This window comes from Cherax quadricarinatus, chromosome 56, assembly GCF_038502225.1.
Source record: "Cherax quadricarinatus isolate ZL_2023a chromosome 56, ASM3850222v1, whole genome shotgun sequence".
Lineage (NCBI taxonomy): Eukaryota > Metazoa > Arthropoda > Malacostraca > Decapoda > Parastacidae > Cherax > Cherax quadricarinatus.
The window spans coordinates 9,715,384-9,732,446 of NC_091347.1; the positions used below are offsets into that span (position 1 = coordinate 9,715,384).

General features: G+C 39.2%; 1 long non-coding RNA gene across 2 annotated transcripts in view; it reads right to left on the bottom strand.

Moving 5' to 3' along the window:
• LOC138854370 (uncharacterized) overlaps window positions 1-17,063 on the bottom strand; it is a 107,118-nt gene that overhangs the window by 13,208 nt on the left and 76,847 nt on the right. For both annotated transcript variants that reach the window (XR_011393558.1, XR_011393557.1), the window contains exon 2: window positions 281-385. This is a non-coding gene — a long non-coding RNA (uncharacterized lncRNA). The remainder of the gene's footprint in view (window positions 1-280; window positions 386-17,063) is intronic.

Genomic DNA, 17,063 nt, shown 5'->3' on the forward strand with positions numbered 1-17,063 from the left:
CTGGACAAGCACCTAAAGTCAGTTCCGGATCAGCCGGGCTGTGGCTCGTATGTTGGTTTGCGTGCAGCCAGCAGCAACAGCCTGGTTGATCAGGCTCTGATCCACCAGGAGGCCTGGTCTCAGACCGGGCCGCGGGGGCGTTGACCCCCGGAACTCTCTCCAGGTAAACTCCAGGTAAAGATAAACAAACTTTTTTCTGCGTCTTCTGTCACTTTCATTAAAATCAAGAGAAATAAATAAAACAAAGAAGGTAACACTGCCTCACCGTTTTCTTTCTCACCTAAATATAATGGAAGACTCCAGGAGCCCAGAGTGGCTACAGCAGAACCCTAGGATTTCAAAGAGCCCAGTTTGAAGACCCATCCACCAGTACATGAAGACATACCTGAAAGACACAAGACAGAGGAAAAATATGAAAGGAACTGTTAGCATTAAATTGATTTCATATATGACAAAGTGTATTAGTTAAATTGTGTGAAATGCTGAAGACTCGCTCCTGCTCCTGGGGTGTCCTCATGATCCTGCAGACAGTAGCTACAGAGCTTCGCCAGGAGGTGGACGTGGTAGGAGGGACGTGGGTATTGTCAAGCAAGCGGAACACCACTGTTATATTCACAAAAACACATGGTAGGCCAATAATTGAATACGCGGCCCAAGCATGGAGCCCACACCTGGTCAAGCATGTAAATAAACTCGCAAATATTTAAAGGTTTGCAATCAGTGTAATACCAGCAGTGAGAGGAATGCACTATAAGGAAAAGCAGAAAGAACTGAACCTGACAAGAGAAGGACAAGAGAAGACATGATTACTACGTACAAAATCTTAAGAGGCAGAGTGGGACAAAAAGTTTGAATTACTAGGGCCTCGATCAAGAGGACATAAATGGAAGCATGAGAATGCAGGATCGAGTCCTGGCCAAGCCGTAGTTCTGGTAATGATTCAAAATCAGATGTTTCGAGATTTTACTGATTATATATATATATATATATATATATATATATATATATATATATATATATATATATATATATATATATATATATATATATATTGATATATATATATATATATTTTTTTTTGTTTTTTTTTTCAACAAGTTGGTCGTCTCCCACCGAGGCAGGGTGACCCAAAAAAGAAAGAAAATCCCCAAAAAGAAAATACTTTCATCATCATTCAACACTTTCACCACACTCACACATTATCACTGCTTTTGCAGAGGTGCTCAGAATACAACAGTTTAGAAGCATATACGTATAAAGATACACAACATATCCCTCCAAACTGCCAATATCCCAAAACCCCTCCTTTAAAGTGCAGGCATTGTACTTCCCATTTCCAGGACTCAAGTCCGACTATAAGAAAATAACCGGTTTCCCTGAATCCCTTCACTAAATATTACCCTGCTCACACTCCAACAGATCGTCAGGTCCCAAGTATCATTCGTCTCCATTCACTCCTATCTAACACGCTCATGCACGCTTGCTGGAAGTCCAAGCCCCTCGCCCACAAAACCTCCTTTACCCCCTCTTTCCAACCCTTTCGAGGACGACCCCTACCCCTCTTTCCTTCCCCTATAGATTTATATGCTTTCCATGTCATTCTACTTTGATCCATTCTCTCTAAATGACCAAACCACCTCAACAACCCCTCTTCTGCCCTCTGACTAATGCTTTTATTAACTCCACACCTTCTCCTAATTTCCACACTCCGAATTTTCTGCATAATATTTACACCACACATTGCCCTTAGACAGGACATCACTGCCTCCAACCGTCTCCTCGCTGCTGCATTTACCACCCAAGCTTCACATCCATATAAGAGTGTTGGTACTACTATACTTTCATACATTCCCTTCTTTGCCTCCATAGATAACGTTTTTTGACTCCACATATACCTCAACGCACCACTCACCTTTTTTCCCTCATCAATTCTATGATTAACCTCATCCTTCATAAATCCATCCGCCGACACGTCAACTCCCAAGTATCTGAAAACATTCACTTCTTCCATACTTCTCCTCCCCAATTTGATATCCAATTTTTCTTTATCTAAATCATTTGATACCCTCATCACCTTACTCTTTTCTATGTTCACTTTCAACTTTCTACCTTTACACACATTCTCAAACTCATCCACTAACCTTTGCAATTTTTCTTTAGAATCTCCCATAAGCACAGTATCATCAGCAAAAAGTAACTGTGTCAATTCCCATTTTGAATTTGATTCCCCATAATTTAATCCCACCCCTCTCCCGAACACCCTAGCATTTACTTCTTTTACAACCCCATCTATAAATATATTAAACAACCATGGTGACATTACACATCCCTGTCTAAGACCTACTTTTACCGGGAAGTAGTCTCCCTCTCTTCTACACACCCTAACCTGAGCCTCACTATCCTCATAAAAGCTCTTTACAGCATTTAGTAACTTACCACCTATTCCATAAACTTGCAACATCTGCCACATTGCTCCTCTATCCACTCTATCATATGCCTTTTCTAAATCCATAAATGCAATAAAAACTTCCCTACCTTTATCTAAATACTGTTCACATATATGCTTCAATGTAAACACTTGATCTACACATCCCCTACCCACTCTGAAGCCTCCTTGCTCATCCGCAATTCTACATTCTGTCTTACCTCTAATTCTTTCAATTATAACTCTACCGTATACTTTTCCTGGTATACTCAGTAAACTTATTCCTCTATAATTTTTACAATCTCTTTTGTCCCCTTTCCCTTTATATAAAGGAACTATACACGCTCTCCGCCAATCCCTAGGTACCTTCCCCTCTTTCATACATTAATTAAACAAAAGTACCAACCACTCCAACACTATATCCCCCCCTGCTTTTAACATTTCTGTCATGATCCCATCAGTTCCAGCTGCTTTACCCCCTTTCATTCTACGTAATGCCTCACGTATCTCCACCACACTTACATTCTGCTCTTCTTCACTCCTAAAAGATGGTATACCTCCCTGGCCAGTGCATGAAATTACCGCCTTCCTTTCTTCCTCAACATTTAAAAGTTCCTCAAAATATTCTCGCCATCTACCTAATACCTCCCTCTCCCCATCTACTAACTCCCCTACTCTGTTTTTAACGGACAAATCCATACTTTCCCTAGGCTTTCTTAACTTGTTTAACTCACTCCAAATTTTTTTCTTATTTTCATTAAAATTTCTTGACAGTGCCTCTCCCACTCTTTCATCTGCTCTCCTTTTGCACTCTCTCACCACTCTCTTCACCTTTCTTTTACTCTCCATATACTCTGCTCTTCTTATAACACTTCTGCTTTGTAAAAACCTCTCGTAAGCTACCTTTTTCTCTTTTATCACACCCTTTACTTCATCATTCCACCAATCACTCCTCTTTCCTCCTGCCCCCACCCTCCTATAACCACAAACTTCTGCCCCACATTCTAATACTGCATTTTTAAAACTATTCCAACCCTCTTCAACCCCCCCACTACTCATCTTTGCACTAGCCCACCTTTCTGCCAATAGTCGCTTATATCTCGCCCGAACTTCCTCCTCCCTTAGTTTATACACTTTCACCTCCCTCTTACTTGTTGTTGCCACCTTCCTCTTTTCCCATCTACCTCTTACTCTAACTGTAGCTACAACTAAATAATGATCTGATATATCAGTTGCCCCTCTATAAACATGTACATCCTGGAGCCTACCCATCAACCTTTTATCCACCAATACATAATCTAACAAACTACTTTCATTATGTGCTACATCATACCTTGTATATTTATTTATCCTCTTTTTCATAAAATATGTATTACTTATTACCAAATTTCTTTCTACACATAGCTCAATTAAAGGCTCCCCATTTACATTTACCCCTGGCACCCCAAATTTACCTACTACTCCCTCCATAACATTTTTACCCACTTTAGCATTGAAATCCCCAACCACCATTACTCTCACACTTGATTCAAAACTCCCCACGCATTCACTCAACATTTCCCAGAATCTCTCTCTCTCCTCTACACTTCTCTCTTCTCCAGGTGCATACACGCTTACTATAACCCACTTTTCACATCCAACCTTTATTTTACTCCACATAATCCTTGAATTTATGCATTTGTAGTCCCTCTTTTCCTGCCATAGCTTATCCTTCAACATTATTGCTACTCCTTCTTTAGCTCTAACTCTATTTGAAACCCCTGACCTAATCCCATTTATTCCTCTCCATTGAAACTCTCCCACCCCCTTCAGCTTTGTTTCACTTAAAGCCAGGACATCCAGTTTCTTCTCTTTCATAACATCCACAATCATCTCTTTCTTATCATTTGCACAACATCCACGCACATTCAGACTTCCCACTTTGACAATTTTCTTCTTCTTATTCTTTTTAGTAATCTTTACAGGAAAAGGGGTTACCAGCCCATTGTTCCCGGCATTTTAGTTGACTTTTACAACACGCATGGCTTACGGAGGAAAGATTCTTATTCCACTTCCCCACGGATATAAAAGGAAAAGTAATAAGACCAAGAACTATTAAGATAAAATCAAAGAAAACTCAGATGAGTGTGTATAAATAAACATGTACATGTATGTGCAGTGTGACCCACGTGCAAGTAGAAGTAGCAAGACATACCTGTAATCTTGCATATTTATGAGACAGACAAAAGACACCAGCAATCCTACCATCATGTAAAACAATTACAGGCTTTCGTTTTACACTCACTAGGCAGGACGGTAGTACCTCCCTGGGTGGTTGCTGTCTACCAACCTACTATATATATATATATATATATATATATATATATATATATATATATATATATATATATATATATATATATATATAGTGTTCAATAACAACACTGCGACTAGCCAAGGACTCAAACCCATGCTGCTTTGGCCTGCCTCATGGTGGGCGAAAACTCATGACGCCTTAATCCACTGGACCATACAATCCTTAAGAGTAGCGCATCCAGCGGAACTGGATATTGTACTCGCTACCCAAGGACATACGATGGTGTGGATGACTCTAGGCTAATTTCATTCGAGTCCCTGTTTGGCGTACTAGTACAACGAGAAGTATTTTATATTATTGTGGCCACGAACGAGTGGTATTGATCAAAAACAACACTGCAACTAGCCAAGGACTCGAAATCGTGAGTTTTCGCCCACCATGAGGCAGGCCAAAGCAGCATGGGTTTGAGTCCTTGACTAGTCGCAGTGTTGTTATTGATCAATACCACTCATTCGTGGGCACAATAATATGTGTGTGTGTGTGTTTATGTATGTATCTTGTCACTGTATTTTGTCTTTAAATAAAGTATCTATATTTTATAGATATTTTATTTAAAGACAAAATACAGTGACAAGATACATACATACATAAACACACACACACACACACACACACACACACACACACACATACACACACACACACACACACACATACACACACACACACACACACACACAATTTTCAAACAGCTTCAGGGAGAACCTTGAGTTTTTCCTGAAGCAAGTTTATTCTTTTCTCTGAGGATGAGGGTCCCCAGGAGAGTTCCAGAGGTGGTACCTTCCTATAATATATATATATATATATATATATATATATATATATATATATATATATATATATATATATATATATATATATATATATATGTATATATATATATATATATGTCGTGCCGAATATGTAAAACTGGTCAATTAACAAGAACTCATTTAAAATTAAGTCCTCTCTAAAATTTTCTCTTATACGTTTAAACATTTATTTTTTTCATTAATGCTGATGTAAAAATTTATAAGTTTGCACCAAAAGAAACTTAGAAAACTTACCTAACCTTATTATAACAAGAACAATTTATTTTATCCTAACCCAACTAAATATATCTTAGATTTGTTTACAGTAATTTAATGCTAAACAAACACAGTGAAATATATTTTTTTCGTTAGGTTCAGAATGATTTTGGCGAAATTATTGCATACACAAATTTTCACTTGTCCTATATGGCAAGATGAGCGTTGCTATTTAAGCCAAGATCGCACGTTCTGCCTATTCGGCACGATATATATATATATATATATATATATATATATATATATATATATATATATATATATATATATATATATATGTCGTGCCGAATATGTAAAACTGGTCAATTAGCAAGAACTCATTTAAAATTAAGTCCTTTCTAAAATTTTCTCTTATACATTTAAAGATATATTTTTTTCATTAATGTTAATGTAAAAAAATTTAATTTTGCACCAAAAGATTCTTAGAAAACTTACCTAACCTTATTATAACAAGAACAATTTATTTTAGCCTAACCCAACTAAATATATTTTAGATTTGTTTACAATAATTTAATACTAAACAAACACAGTGAAATATATTTTTTTCGTTAGGTTCAGAATGATTTTGGCGAAATTATTGCATACACAAATTTTCACTTGTCCTATATGGCAAGATGAGCGTTGCTATTTAAGCCAAGATCGCAAGTTCTGCCTATTCGGCACGACATATATATATATATATGATGGGGTCCACCTCTGGTGTAAATTGTGGGACCCATAGCTTCGGAGAAGTGGATAAAAAGGCTTCAAGGAAGAATATCTGGATTTCTTCCTGAAGCCGTTTGAATATTCCACTTTCCCTACCACCCCATCTTTTCATTCTTTTTTAGCAATAGGTATATATTATTACATAATATGGTACAGAAGATTTAAGAGATACATTGCTGATATATACACACACACACACTATATATATATATATATATATATATATATATATATATATATATATATATATATATATATATATATGTGTATGTATATATATATATATATATATATATATATATATATATATATATATATATATATATATCGTGTCGAATAGGTAAAACTGGTCAATTAGGAAGAACTTATTTAAAATTAAGTCCTTTCTAAAAATTTCTCTTATACGTTTAAAGATATATTTTTTTCATTAATGTTAATGTAAAAAAAATTAATTTTGCTTCAAGAGAATCTTAGAAAACTTACCTAACCTTATTATAACATGAACAATTTATTTTAGCCTAACCCAACTAAATATATTTTAGATTTGTTTACAATAGATTAATACTAAACAAACACAGTGAAATATATTTTTTTCGCTAGGTTCAGAATGATTTTGGCGAAATTATTGCATACACAAATTTTCACTTGTCCTATATGGCAAGATGAGCGTTGCTATTTAAGCCAAGATAGCAAGTTCTGCCTATTCGGCACGACATTATATATATATATATATATATATATATATATATATATATATATATATATATATATATATATATATATTATATATATATATATATATATATATATATATATATATATATATATATATATATATATATATATATATATATATATATATATATATATGCAATAAGATCACAGTAAACAGGTGATTTCAGAATATGCAAAACAACCATTGTGAAAAAATAGAGAAATTCCAAGCGCTTTCGTGACTACACACATTATCAAGGAACTATGAAAGTAAAGCATCCAAGGAAGGTATATAAGGGGTCTGGCCAACACCTCACTATCAGATCCCACAACAGTTAAACACCTGACGTGCACTGGCCCAACTAGACAGGTCCTTCACACAACCCACCAACAAACTATTCTACCCAAGAAATAAGAAATTTTAAAAATTATTATTCGTCCAGTGTATTATTAAATTCTTCCCAAATTCTATTAATTATAAATGGATCTAATTTATATAAACCGAAGGAAATATTCATATTATTGTCAAAACTACTTTTTATGAAACAAGATTCAATTATATTCCTGTCGACCATGGACTTGCTTGATACTACTGATGGTTAAAATCTCTTACATGAATAACCATCCAATTGATTTTCAAAAAGTTGAGAAAGTAGTATCAAGCAAGTCCATGGTCGACAGGAATATAATTGAATCTTGTTTCATAAAAAGTAGTTTTGACAATAATATGAATATTTCCTTTGGCTTATATAAATTAGATCCATATATAATTAATAGAATTTGGGAAGAATTTAATAATACACTGGACAAATAATAATTTTTAAAATTTCTTATTTCTTGGGAAGAATAGTTTGTTGGTGGGTTGTACGAAGGACCTGTCTAGTTGGGCCAGCGCACGTCAGGTGTTTAACTGTTGTGGGATCTGAAAGTGAGGTGTTGGCCAGACCCCCTTATATACCTTCCTTGGATGCTTTACTTTCACAGTTCCTTGATAATGTGAGTAGTCATGAAAGAGCTTGGAATTTCTCTATTCTTTTACAGTGGTTGTTTTGCATACATATATATATATATATATATATAACCCTTCCGTCACGTTATTCACATTTACCAAGAATAGCACTGGTCCCAGGACTGACCCCTGTGGGACCCCGCTCGTCACAGGCGCCCACTGTGATACCTCATCACGCACCTTGGCTCACTGTTGCCTCTTTGTCAGGTATTCTCTGATCCACTGTAGTGACCTCCCTGTTATACGTGCCTGATCCTCTGGCTTCTACACTAATTTCTTATGAGGAACTGTGGGAAAGCTTTCTTGCAGTCCAAGAAAACACAATCAACCCACCCCTCCCTCTCATGTCTTCAGTTACCTTGTCATAAATCTCCAGTAGCTTTGTGACACAGGATTTGCCTTCCATGAATCCATGCTGGCTTTCGTTCATAACCTTGTTCCATTCCAGGTGCTCCACCACTCTACTGATAATCTTCTCAATGACTTTACATACTATACGCGTCATTGACACTGGTCTATAGTTTAGTGCTTCGTTTCTGTCTCCTTTCTTAAAGGTGGGGACTACATTTGCCGTCTACCATACCTCAGGTAGTTGCCCAGTTTCAAGTGATGTGTTGAAGATTGTGGTTGGTGGCACACACATTGTTTCTGCTCCCTCTTTAAGAACCCACAGGGAGATGTCTGGTCCCACTGCCTTTGAGGTATCAAGGTCACTTAGGAACTTCTTCACCTCCTCGGTTGTATTTCATCCAACACTTGTTGGTATATCCCTTGTTGGTGTACCCCCCTGTTTTGTCTTCCCAGTGTCCCTTCTGCCTCCACTGTAAATACTTCCTGAAATCTCATATTGAATTCCTCCCATACTTCTTGGTTGTTTCTTGTGAGCTCCCCACCTTCTTGCCTCAGCCTGATTACCTGGTCCTTGACTGCTGTCTTCCTCCTGATGTGGCTGTAAAGCAGTTTTGGGTCAGACTTGACTTTCGATGCTGTGTCATTTTCTTACTGCCCTGGGCCTCCCTCCTTATCTGTGCATACTCTTTTCTGGCTCGTCGACTAACCTCTTTATTTTCCCAGGTCCTTTGCCTTCTCTAGCACACTTAGTTTCTGCCTCCCAACACCTTCAGGTAAACCAAGGGCTCATTCAGGTCTTCCCATTATTTCTGTTACCCTTGGGAACAAACCTTTTCTCTGCTCCCTTGCATTTTGTTACATAGTCCATCATTTCATTTACTGACTTTCCTACCATCTTTCCCAGTGAACCTCCTGCAGGAAGGTCCTGTCTGTGTAGTCACCTTTTTATAGTTTGACTTTTCCCTTTCTACTTCTGTTACCCTCTCCACTTGTACCTCTACAATGTATTCAAAGCTCAGAACCACGTGGTCACTAGTTTCAAGGGGCCTTTCATATGTGATGTCCTCGATGTCTGAGCTACTCAGGGTGAAGACAAGGTCCAGTCTTGCTGGTTCATCCTCTCCTCTCTGGTAATGTCCCTAACATGCTGGTGCATTAGGTTTTCCAGTACCAAATCCATCATCTTGGCTCTCCATGTTCTGGGATGCCCATGTGGCTCCAGGTTTTCCCAATCTCCCTGTGGTTGAAGTCGCCCATAACCAGTAACTTTGCTCTACTCGAGTGAGCTCTTCTTGCTACCTCAGCTATTGTGCCCACAACTGCTCTGTTGCATTCATCATATTCCTCTCTTGGCCTCCTGCAATTCTGTGGTGGGTTATACATCACTGCAATGACTACCTTATGTTTCCCTGACTGAACTATACCATGTAATCCCTTTCTCCAGTCTCGTCCATTCCTTCCATTTCCTGATATCCCCACCGGATTTTAATTAGCAGTGCAACCCCTCCTCACCCTCTGCTCCTCCTATCCTTTCTCAGGATCTGATATCCGGGTGGGAAGATTGAATCTGTTATTGTCCCAGTGATTTTTGTTTCTGTGATTGCTATGTTTTGGTATCCCATTTTTGTGGAAGGAAAAGCTTATGTGTTTTCAAGAGTGTGTGTGTGGAGGAGGGTGTTTGTTGTAGGGGGAGAGGATAGACAGCGGAGGGACGACAGCGGCAGAGGGGAGAGAGAGAGGGGGAAGGGAACTGCTGGAAAAGCAAGGAGGGGAGGGTAGTAGGAGGAGTAGGGAGGAGAAGGAAGATGAAGAGGGAGAGTGGAATAGGAGAGAAAGAGGGAGAGTGTGTAAGTGGGTGTGGAAGAGTGTGAGTGAAAGTGTGAGAGGGAGTGTGAGTGTGTGTGGGAGTGCGATATAATGTGAGAGTGTGAGTGTGAGAATGTGAGTGAGCATGGGAGAGAGAGTGTGTGTGTGAGAGTGGGTGAGTGTGAGAGAGTGTGAGTGTGAGATATATAGGATCAGCTTTTACGAAGTTTGTAGGCCTAGTAGGTTCTGCGTCGGATGAGAGGGAGGAGGAGAAGGAAGAGGAGGGGAAGGTGGGAGAGGAGGGGGAGGAAGAGAAGGGAGGAGGAGGGGACGAAGAGGAGGGAGGAGGAGGGAAAAAAGAGGATGAGGAGGAGAGGGGGAGGGAGGAATAGAGGAACCCGCGCAAGGGTAGGGACTTACAAGTTCGCGTGTGTGAATTTATGACCCTCTTGTATGTACACATTTGTGCATGTACATATACGGCTGTGTACGTTACTGTACTGTCACCCGACCCTTATTTCCTGGGTCTACCTTAATTTAGCAGTAAAATAAATCATTGTCTGGCTTTTTTGGGCTCTCCCAGTTTCTCTGCACAAGATTCTCTACAACTGTGTTGCTATGTATGGCAATCTATGCACAGTATTGGTGTATGCCTGAATAAACTTACAAAACGGGTGCATTCTGCGTGACCTATGCGCCTGCACGCCTCGCTGATGTGTGTGGCACCACTAAAGTCCCTTTCCAGTTACTCCCCTTACTAAGTGTTGAGTGCTCTGGTCAGTGGTCACGTGCGGTCATACCTGCCTAAGCTCTTGGGAGTTAGCATGGGCTATTACCAAGCACCATGGCCTGTTGTAGTGTTTTAGAATCTCAGGTTCAAGTGTTGAAGGAGATTCTACTTCTTCAGGAGGAAAATAGGAGGCTGGAGCTTCGCATAGATGAGTTTGGGAGTGAGTGTGAGAAGGATATAGCCGGTAAGGAGGAAATGGTCACCAGCAGTGATAGTGGCAGTGTAAGGGAAAAGTTCAACAGATAGGAGTAGTGAGCAAGTATATGGTAACGATAGTTTGATTGCCGGCTGCTTGTTAAGGTAGGGTCAGTCTAGCTCCCGCTATCCCCTCCCCCCCCTTTCTCCCCACCCCGAAAGGTGACGTGTGGGGCTCCAGCCAAACAGTAATCATTCGATCACAGCTCCCAGCACAACCGTAAGTAAAAGCCTCTGCTCCTATTCTAGTGGATATTGGTTGAAAGCTTCACTTTTGACCAATAATAAACTTAGTCCTTTCAGTTTTAAGCTCCACATGAGACTTTTCGATAATCACCACCTTTTTTTAAGTATCTTACACTTATCATGGAGAGTGATTTCTTAAGCAGTGGGTAACCTGTCTCTTTCCAGCTTGGAATGACAGATCGGGTCACCTGCCAACCAACGAGAGGTGTTGAAGGAGACGGACTGAAACCGGTCTTGGGACGTCACTTCATGATCTACCTACCCGATTAATTGTACAGGACAATATCCCTCATCTTTGCAGTGGTAAAGAACCTGCGTTCCTGTCATCTGGACAGACTATTCAAGGCTATAGATTCTGTGAAGAACTAGTCGTTGGGTTGTCACTCAACACCTGTGACCCCCACATCATCAGCAACGGCTACAATTTCTACAAGACGGTGTCAACTCAGACACCCCAGTATAACTGTACATATTAGTGTTGAATTCAAATGTCATTTTTCCATTTCATTTTTAATTTTTCTTTCAAGTAGGATACACCTTCATGTTTCAATGTTTTATCTTTGCATTAATAAATAATGAAGTGTTTATCTATGTGAATTATTTCTTTTTCTATTCATTAATTTTCCTGAGGAGGAGCCAGCCTTGGTAATACTGTCTGAAGTTGTTACAGGGCTGAGTAAGCCTTCACAGGCAGCCGCTTTAAGTGGCAAGTGGTTCACAGTACAGGAGGAAGATGAGAGTTAGTAGAGAAGATGTGAAGGTAGGAAATCGATTCTCTGTTCTCCAAGACGAGTGTACTTCAGTGGTTAATGAGGTTGAAGGTACCACTGATTCCCCTGATAATCAGGGTAAGAAAATTTTAATAGTAGGCGATTCTCAGGTAAGATATATGGACCGTGCATTTTGTAACAGAGACAGAAAGGTCAGACAGAGTGTGTGTCTTCCTGGAGCTGATGTTGGTGACATAGTCAGCAGGTTGGATAATATTATGGCAGGTAATGGGAACAAACCCATTATCTGTCTTAGTGCTGGGGGTAATGACATTGGGAAGGGCAGGAGAGAGGAGCTGCTGGATAAGTACAGGTCAGCCATAGAAGTAGTTAGGTCTAAGGGAGGGATCCCAGTCATATGTAGCATCTTGCCTAGAAAGGGAGTGGGCAATGAATGGATGTCTAGGGCAATTGGTATAAATTGCTGGCTAGACAGGTACTGCAAAAAACTTGCAATCCCATTCATTGATAACTGGGACCTTTTCTTTGGCAAACGTGATATGTATGCAAGGGATGGGTTCATCTCTCTGGGGATGGAGTGGTTGCATTAGCCAATTCAATTGAGAAAGTGATGACTTGTCAAGGAATTTAAACTGATAGATTGTAGAGGTATGGGTGTTTGTGGGAAACAATCAGGCTGCAGCATTAGGGTTAAAAACAGCAGTTATTACCGGGATACCTCAGGGATATGTTTAAAAGACAATATTCAAAATAAAGTTGATAGTAATGGCAAATTAATTGATCAACAAACAAAGAGAGATACTAGAGGGCAACGAGTGATTAGCTTCCTTAAGGTATACTATACAAATAGTAGGAGTCTAAGAAATAAGATAGATGAGCTAAGATTACTTGCAAGTGTAGGTAATATAGATATTATTGGTATAACAGAGACCTGGTTCAACCTGAAAGATAGAGAAATGCCTTCTGAAAGCAATATACAGGGTTATAAACTATTCCACACCGATAGAGTCAACAGGAAGGGTGGTGGAGTGGCGGCGTACGTCAGAGAAAATTTAAATTGTTGTCTTAGACATGATATAAGATTAGAAACATCGAACACAGAATCTATTTGGCTACAGTTTCTCGAGGGTCGTGACAAATTAATTTTGGGTGTGATTTATAGGCTCCCAAACCTTGACAGGGAGTGCAGTAAGCTGTTATGGGACGAAATTCATAAGGCATCTAGATATGAAAATGTTGTGATAATGGGAGATTTTAACTTTAGACAAATTGATTGGAACAATATGACAGGAAATCTTGAGTCTAGTGACTTTCTCGATACGGTTCAGGATTGCTTTTTAGAACAGGTTGTGACAGAACCAAATAGAGGAAACAATCTGCTTGACTTGGTTCTTGCCAACGAAGATTCACTAATAAATAATCTTGAGGTTAATGATGAGCTTCGGGGAAAGTGATCACAAATCACTTAGTTTTAATATATCATGGAATTACCCAGATAACTGCAATCAAATCTCTGCCCCAGATTTTCGCTTGGCCGACTTCATGGGACTGAAAAATTACCTGGGTGGGCTATACTGGGATGTCCTGACTATGGGTCAGGTAGGTGATCTTGGAGGCCAATATGACGTTTTTCAGAGCATAGTTCTAGCTGCCCAGACAACTTTTGTTCAGAGTAGGGAAATTAGATCTAACAAAAATGATCCCAAATGGATGAACAATAGATTAAAATATCTCACTGGTGAAAAGAGAGGCATATATAGGCGTATCAAAAGCAAAAAGGGATTATGAGGCTGAGGTCGCAAGGGATTCAAAGACTAACCCAAAAGGGTTCTTTCAGCTATACATAAGTAAGATTAGGGACAAGATTGGCCCACTTAAGAGTAACTCTGCTCAGATCACTGACAGTGATAAGGATATGTGTGAAATTCTCAATACCTACTTCCTCTCAGCTTTCACCCAGGAAAATACTAGCAATATTCCTGAAATAATAGATTATGTAGAACAGGATGATAAACTATGCACGATTGCGGTAACTAGTGACATGGTCCTCAAACAAATAGAGAAGCTAAAACCTAACAAATCCCCAGGTCCTGATGAACTGTTTGCAAGGGTGTTAAAGAAATGTAAAAAGTAACTTAGCATACCTTTGGCTAATCTTTTTAACATATCAGTACAAACTGGCATAGTGCCTGATAAGTGGAAAATGGCAAATGTAATACCTATTTAGAAGGCAGGTGAGAGGTCCTTAGCTTCGAACTATAGACCAATAAGCCTTACCTCCATAGTGGGAAAATTTATGGAATCAATAATTGCCGAAGCAATTTGCAGCCATCTTGATAGGCACAGATTGATTAATGAATCTTAACACGGTTTTACAAAGGGGCGTTCCTGTCTTACAAATTTACTAACTTTTTTCACTAAGGTGTTTGAGGTAGATCATGGTAATGAATATGATATTGTGTATATGGACTTCAGTAAGGCTTTCTATAGAGTTCCACACCAGAGGCTATTTTGAGGAAACTTAAGGCACACGAATTAGGAGAATTTTTTTCCTGGGTAGAGGCATGGCTGACAAATAGGCAGCAGAGAGTTTGCATAAATGGGGAGAAATCAGAATGGGGGCACGTCACAAGCGGTGTTCCTCAGGGGTCAGTGTTGGGCCCGTTGTTGTTCACAATTTACATAAACGACATAGATGAGGGAATAAATAGTGACATAAGCAAATTTGCTGATGACACCAAAATAGGCTGTCCAATTCATTCTAATGAGGACACTAGAGCACTCCAGGATGATTTGAATAGACTGATGCAATGGTAGGAGAAGTGGCAGATGCAGTTTAATATTGACAAATGCAAAGTTCTAAATGTAAAGTAAAAGGACACAAGTGCAACTAATGTGACATTTATTGTGGCAACGTTTCGCTCTCCAGGAGCTTTATCAAGCCATTACAAACAATACATGGACACAGAGGGTATATATAGGCTCAGAGTGAGGTGCAATACTTGTGGTAGTAGTGGTAGTAGTAGTGATAAAAGTTGTAGTAGTAGTAGTAGTAGTAGCAGTAGTAGTGATAAAAGTTGTAGTAGTAGTAATACAATTTTGTAGAACAATTAATTCGTACATGAGTAAAAGGATATAAAAGCTATTACTTGGGTAACATAAAAATAGGTTGGACAAATATAGACTGGAAAGAGGCAGCTTGTTTCAGTGTTCACTCTCCGTAATGTGCTTTGTGTAGTATAATAGGAGAGACTATGTGATGGCAGGGTTTACTGTTTTCAGGAGGATTCTTGCTAGGACTTCAGAGATGGTGAAGCTGCCGTTGTTTTGTTTAATTGTATTCGAAACAGCGATCAGTGCTGATTCGAGGCACTTGCGTCTGCGGAAATTAGTTTCTTTGATCACTAATTGGGCGTCCCTGAATTTCTTGAGATGATTGGTGGAATTTCGGTGTTTTACACAGGCGTTGTTCAGGTTATCGTTCCTACATGCGTAAATGTGTTCATTGAGGCGGGTGTCGAGGTTTCTTGCTGTTTCACCTACGTAAATCTTGTCACAGCCTCCACAGGGTATAGTGTAAACTCCTGCGTTGACTGGTCCGTGGTGCTTTGATTTTGTCCTGGTTAGATCCTTTATTGAAGTGCTAGAAGCGATGGCGACTCTGGTGTTAGCTTGTGAAAGTACCTAAGAAACGTTCAGTGCAACCTGACGAACCAGTCAACGCAGGAGTTTACACTATAACCTGTGGAGGCTGTGACAAGATTTACGTAGGTGAAACAGCAAGAAACTTCGACACCCGCCTCAATGAACACATTTACGCATGTAGGAACGATAACCTGAACAACGCCTGTGTACAACACCGAAATTCCACCAGTCATCTCATGAAATTCAGGGACGCCCAATTAGTGATCACAGAAACTAATTTCCGCAGACGCAAGTGCCTCGAATCAGCACTGATCGCTGTTTCGAATACAATTAAACAAAACAACGGCAGCTTCACCATCTCTGAAGTCTTAGCAAGGATCCTCCTGAAAACAGTAAACCCTGCCATCACATAGTCTCTCCTGTTATACTACACAAAGCACATTACAGAGAGTGAACACTGAAACAAGCTGCCTCTATCCAGTCTATATTTGTCCAACCTATTTTTATGTTACCCTAGTAATAGCTTTTATATCCTTTTACTCATGTACGAATTAATTGCTCTACCATATTGTATTACTACTACTACTACTACTGCTGCTACTACTACTACTACTACTACTACTACCACTAGTATTGCACCTCACTCTGAGCCTATATATACCCTCTGTGTCCATGTATTGTTTGTAATGGCTTGATAAAGCACCTGGAGAGCGAAACGTTGCCACAATAAAATGTCACATTAGTTGCACTTGTGTCCTTTTACTTTACATATTGTCGGTAATTCTACCAACTTTATTACAAAGTTCTAAATGTTGGACAGTTAAATAACCATGCCACATATAAACTAAATAATGTAGATCTTAATACTACTGATTGCGAAAAGGATTTAGTAGTTCTGGTTAGCAGTAATTTAAAACCAAGACAACAGTGCATTAGTGTTCGCAATAAAGCTAACATAATTCTTGGCTTCATATCTAGAAGTATAAATAACAGAAGTCCTCAGGCTGTTCTTCAACTATA